Source organism: Hippocampus bargibanti, unplaced genomic scaffold (genome assembly GCF_051943395.1).
Source record: "Hippocampus bargibanti isolate YZ-2025 unplaced genomic scaffold, ASM5194339v1 Contig00172, whole genome shotgun sequence".
NCBI classification, from domain to species: Eukaryota; Metazoa; Chordata; class Actinopteri; order Syngnathiformes; family Syngnathidae; genus Hippocampus; species Hippocampus bargibanti.
Window position 1 is genome coordinate 14,568 of NW_028296973.1, and position 5,433 is coordinate 20,000.

General features: G+C 43.2%; 2 non-coding genes and 2 pseudogenes across 2 annotated transcripts; all 4 read right to left on the minus strand.

Annotated features, from left to right (window-relative positions):
* Nucleotides 1-1,374: 1,374 nt before the first annotated feature.
* On the minus strand, nt 1,375-1,493 carry LOC148881357 (5S ribosomal RNA; annotated as a pseudogene).
* Nucleotides 1,494-2,646: 1,153 nt separating this feature from the next.
* On the minus strand, nt 2,647-2,765 carry LOC148881358 (5S ribosomal RNA; annotated as a pseudogene).
* A 1,150-nt stretch (nt 2,766-3,915) lies between these two features.
* On the minus strand, nt 3,916-4,034 carry LOC148881359 (5S ribosomal RNA). The gene has a single exon (XR_016113890.1). It is a non-coding gene; the product is annotated as a 5S ribosomal RNA (ribosomal RNA).
* Nucleotides 4,035-5,184: 1,150 nt separating this feature from the next.
* Nucleotides 5,185-5,303, minus strand: LOC148881360 (5S ribosomal RNA). The gene has a single exon (XR_016113885.1). It is a non-coding gene; the product is annotated as a 5S ribosomal RNA (ribosomal RNA).
* Between the last annotated feature and the right edge of the window lie 130 nt (nt 5,304-5,433).

The following is a 5,433-nucleotide window of genomic DNA, read 5'->3' on the forward strand; positions in this document are numbered from 1 at the left end:
AAAAATTGACTACAGGTTTCAAGTGTTTGTAAACGCCAGTTTGGAAGTAGATGAAATGCAAAACACTGAAATTGCAGCAATTAGACAAATGGTGCTGCAAAATAGAATGGTTTTGGACCTTTTGACAGCCCCACAAGGGGGCGTCTGTGCTATGGTGGGTGACACTTGTTGTACGTACATACCCGAAGAAGCGAATTCCATAAACATGACTGATGCTTTGTCTGTTAGGGATCTCAGAGATGCCATGGCCAAAGATCACCGGCCTGATCAACCGTGGATCTTTGACGGGCTCTTTGGGGGGCCTTGGTATAAGACTTTGCTCAGAATGTTTATCCGTTTCGCAATTGTGATTGTACTTATTTTCTTAGTCATTGGTTGTATTATTCCATGCTTAAGAACAACGCTAATGAATATGATAACTAATTCCCAGGTGAATTACGCAAAGGTTTTGTATCAACAAATGCGTGAAGGGGACCCAGTGTTGTAGCTAGGGGTAGTACACCATGGCCAGAGTGTGGTTGCTCCAACGAACAAAAGCAAAAAGAGAAACGGAGAGCCGAGAAGGAGTTTTCCTCATTAAAATTTAAAAACCCTCAAAAAATGGAGAGGTTATATATCACAGCAGCAAAATTGTGATAGAGGTTTTTTGCCTTCTCCATGGTTAGTTAAATAATATTAGACGTTGGATAGATTAGATTAGTATGGTTCCCTGTGCAATTAGTATGACGTGCATTCATGAAAACTTTTGGAAATGTATGAACTGATGTTTAAATGTACTACAGGAGGGAATGATAGAGTGTTTATGCACATTAGCACACAAACATATTACGTTATTTTATGTTTAGATTAGTAAACATATGTTATTTCATGTTTATCTTAGTACACATTATGATTATTGCACGTCTAATTTAGTTAAATAAAATTATCAATTTTATTAGTTCAATAGTTGTCGCAACAGCAAATACAGTCTAAGACCCTCCCAACACAGAGTTGTTCGTAACCGATTGGACGGGAAGATCGACTTGTCCGCAACTGATTGGACAACAGATCGCCACTGTGTATGTTCAAAAGTCTTTGGTAGCGGGAGCCCTTTCTCTTTGTCTCTTTGTTCTCTATCTTGTGATGTGCTCATGGCTTTGCTCCCCATTTAGACGAGAGTGTGTTTTGTCTGTCTCACTAGAATAAAGTAGTTTTTGTTCACCATCTATCGCCGTCACTCACTTTTGTCATGGGACTTCGTTGAATACCGAACCAGGAAAGACAAACAAGAATTTAATTCGAACAATCGTGAAATGAAAAGTGAAATCGGATCGCGAACGGGAGAGACCATTTCTCGGGCCACAGTGTTTGGGGTGTCTGCAAAAAAAAAAAAAAAGCTTATAGCACCTGGTATTCCCAGGCGGTCTCCCATCCAAGTACTAACCAGGCCGGACCCTGCTTAGCGCCCGAGATTGGACAAGATCAGGCGTTCTCAGGGTAGTATGGCCGTAAGCGAGGGAATCTGCCAGAAAATCCCTCTTTATAGTGTTGCAGGGAGAGCGTCTTTCTTTGCTCATGGTGTTCGTTCTTGTCGGATGATGGTTATTTGCTTTTCTAAATACAGGCTTGAATCGATGAAGGTGTTATTTGTGTCGTGTTGTCAAATAAGGCGCATGTGAGTCCAGCTGATGCGTTAACGTGGGTAACTTTTCTTTGACTTCCAATGCAATCCGTTTCGTCCATTCATTCCGGGTAGAGTGAACGCTGGCGCGAATGGTTGCCTCTGTTCACTCGCACAAAATAAACGTTCTTATCACGTGACTGTAAAGTGGCCTTTAGAGCTTTGAAAGGTGCTTAAAATGTTATGTATAACTATGAATATTATGTGGTGAAATGGTTGATCACGAGATCAGTGTCGCTGTGTGATTACGTCAGCAGAGGGCGTCAAGGACCAGACGGACAGTATTCATAATAAATGTCAAAAGAAAAGGATAGGGAATTAAACCCAAAATGCTGAAGATACTAAAAGAAGAGGAGTAGCGTTACCTTACATTGCAGGGCTGTCTGAAAAACTACAGAGTCCTTTGGCAACACAAAATTCCTACTTATTTCAAACCGATAAACACTTGAAGGCAAAAATGAGTACATCCAAAAGATAGGCTGTCAAATGAAAAACAAAGTAATGTAGTTCATTCAATACATTGGAAAAAGGAAAATTATAAAGAGCAAAACATGGGGGAGACTAAACAAATTCCCCCCAAAAAAATACTTTATCAACACCGCTGGGATAATACTAGTGGGCCTCAATCTGCAGTACATATGCACCTTAAAGCTAGCTACCGCTCATTTGACGACAATGAGGTTAAAATTGTAGCGAAAGAAAAATAGATGGTTTGAAAGGGGAGTAAAAGAAGCTGTCGATCACGCAGAAGCCCAGTTCTGCTTCGCGTACGAGTGCTGTCATGACGGTCCCCCATGCGGACAGCTCCCTCTGCCGGAAAGCCATATCGTTACACGCAGCGACTCAAGAGTAAAATCAACGTGTGGGAAGCCGTTTAAAATCGCGTCGGGGGTGATCGTGAAATGAAAAGTGAAATCGGATCGCGAACGGGAGAGACCATTTCTCGGCCCACAGTGTTTGGGGTGGCTGCAAAAAAAAAAAAAAAAAGCTTACAGCACCTGGTATTCCCAGGCGGTCTCCCATCCAAGTACTAACCAGGCCGGACCCTGCTTAGCTCCCAAGATTGGACGAGATCGGGCGTTCTCAGGGTAGTATGGCCGTAAGCGAGGGAGTCTGCCAGAAAATCCCTCTTTATAGTGTTGCAGGGAGAGCGTCTTTCTTTGCTCATGGTGTTCGTTCTTGTCGGATGATGGTTATTTGCTTTTCTAAATACAGGCTTGAATCGATGAAGGTGTTATTTGTGTCGTGTTGTCAAATAAGGCGCATGTGAGTCCAGCTGATGCGTTAACGTGGGTAACTTTTCTTTGACTTCCAATGCAATCCGTTTCGTCCATTCATTCCGGGTAGAGTGAACGCTGGCGCGAATGGTTGCCTCTGTTCACTCGCACAAAAAAAACGTTCTTATCCCGTGACTGTAAAGTGGCCTTTAGAGCTTTGAAAGGCGCTTAAAATGTTACGTATAACTATGAATATTATGTGGTGAAATGGTTGATCACGAGATCAGTGTCGCTGTGTGATTACGTCAGCAGAGGGCGTCAAGGACCAGACGGACAGTATTCATAATAAATGTCAAAAGAAAAGGATAGGGAATTAAACCCAAAATGCTGAAGATACTAAAAGAAGAGGAGTAGCGTTACCTTACATTGCAGGGCTGTCTGAAAAACTACAGAGTCCTTTGGCAACACAAAATTCCTACTTATTTCAAACCGATAAACACTTGAAGGCAAAAATGAGTACATCCAAAAGATAGGCTGTCAAATGAAAAACAAAGTAATGTAGTTCATTCAATACATTGGAAAAATGAACATTATAAAGAGCAAAACATGGGGGAGACTAAACAAATTCTCAAAAAAAAAAATACTTTATCAACACCGCTGGGATAATACGAGTGGGCCTCAATCTGCAGTACATATGCACCTTAAAGCTAGCTACCGCTCATTTGACGACAATGAGGTTAAAATTGTAGCGAAAGGAAAATAGATGGTTTGAAAGGGGAGTAAAAGAAGCTGTCCAGCACGCAGAAGCCCAGTTCTGCTTCGCGTACGAGTACTGTCATGACGGTCCCCCATGCGGACAGCTCCCTCTGCCGGAAAGCCATATCGTTACACGCAGCGACTCGAGTAAAATCAACGTGTGAGAAGCCGTTTAAAATCGCGTCGGGGGTGATCGTGAAATGAAAAGTGAAATCGGATCGCGAACGGGAGAGACCATTTCTCGGCCCACAGTGTTTGGGGTGGCTGCAAAAAAAAAAAAAAAGCTTACAGCACCTGGTATTCCCAGGCGGTCTCCCATCCAAGTACTAACCAGGCCTGACCCTGCTTAGCTCTCGAGATCGGACGAGATCGGGCGTTCTCAGGGTAGTATGGCCGTAAGCGAGGGAATCTGCCAGAAAATCCCTCTTCATAGTGTTGCAGGGAGAGCGTCTTTCTTTGCTCATGGTGTTCGTTCTTGTCGGATGATGGTTATTTGGCTTTCCAAATACAGGCTTGAATCGATGAAGGTGTTATTTGTGTTGTGTGGTCAAATAAGGCGCATGTGAGTCCAGCTGATGCGTTAACGTGGGTAACTTTTCTTTGACTTCCAATGCAATCCGTTTCGTCCATTCATTCCGGGTAGAGTGAACGCTGCCGCGAATGGTTGCCTCTGTTCACTCGCACAAAAAAAACGTTCTTATCCCGTGACTGTAAAGTGGCCTTTAGAGCTTTGAAAGGCGCTTAAAATGTTATGTATAACTATGGATATTATGTGGTGAAATGGTTGATCACGAGATCAGTGTCGCTGTGTGATTACGTCAGCAGAGGGCGTCAAGGACCAGACGGACAGTAATCATAATAAATGTCAAAAGAAAAGGATAGGGAATTAAACCCAAAATGCTGAAGATACTAAAAGGAGAGGAGTAGCGTTACCTTACATTGCAGGGCTGTCTGAAAAACTACAGAGTCCTTTGGCAACACAAAATGCCTACTTATTTCAAACCGATAAACACTTGAAGGCAAAAATGAGTACATCCAAAAGATAGGCTGTCAAATGAAAAACAAAGTAATGTAGTTCATTCAATACATTGGAAAAATGAACATTATAAAGAGCAAAACATGGGGGAGACTAAACAAATTCCCCCCCAAAAAATACTTTATCAACACCGCTGGGATAATACTAGTGGGCCTCAATCTGCAGTACATATGCACCTTAAAGCTTGCTACCGCTCATTTGACGACAATGAGGTTAAAATTGTAGCGAAAGGAAAATAGATGGTTTGAAAGGGGAGTAAAAGAAGCTGTCCAGCACGCAGAAGCCCAGTTCTGCTTCGCGTACGAGTACTGTCATGACGGTCCCCCATGCGGACAGCTCCCTCTGCCGGAAAGCCATATCGTTACACGCAGCGACTCAAGAGTAAAATCAACGTGTGGGAAGCCGTTTAAAATCGCGTCGGGGGTGATCGTGAAATGAAAAGTGAAATCGGATCGCGAAAGGGAGACACCATTTCTCGGCCCACAGTGTTTGGTGTGGCTGCAAAAAAAAAAAAAAGCTTACAGCACCTGGTATTCCCAGGCGGTCTCCCATCCAAGTACTAAACAGGCCCAACCCTGCTTAGCTTCCGAGATCGGACGAGATCGGGCGTTCTCAGGGTAGTATGCCTGTAAGCAAGGGTGTCTGCCAGAAAATCCCTCTTTATAGTGTTGCAGGGAGAGCGTCTTTCTTTGCTCATGGTGTTCGTTCTTGTCGGATGATGGTTATTTGGTTTTCCAAATACAGGCTTGAATCGATGAAGGTGT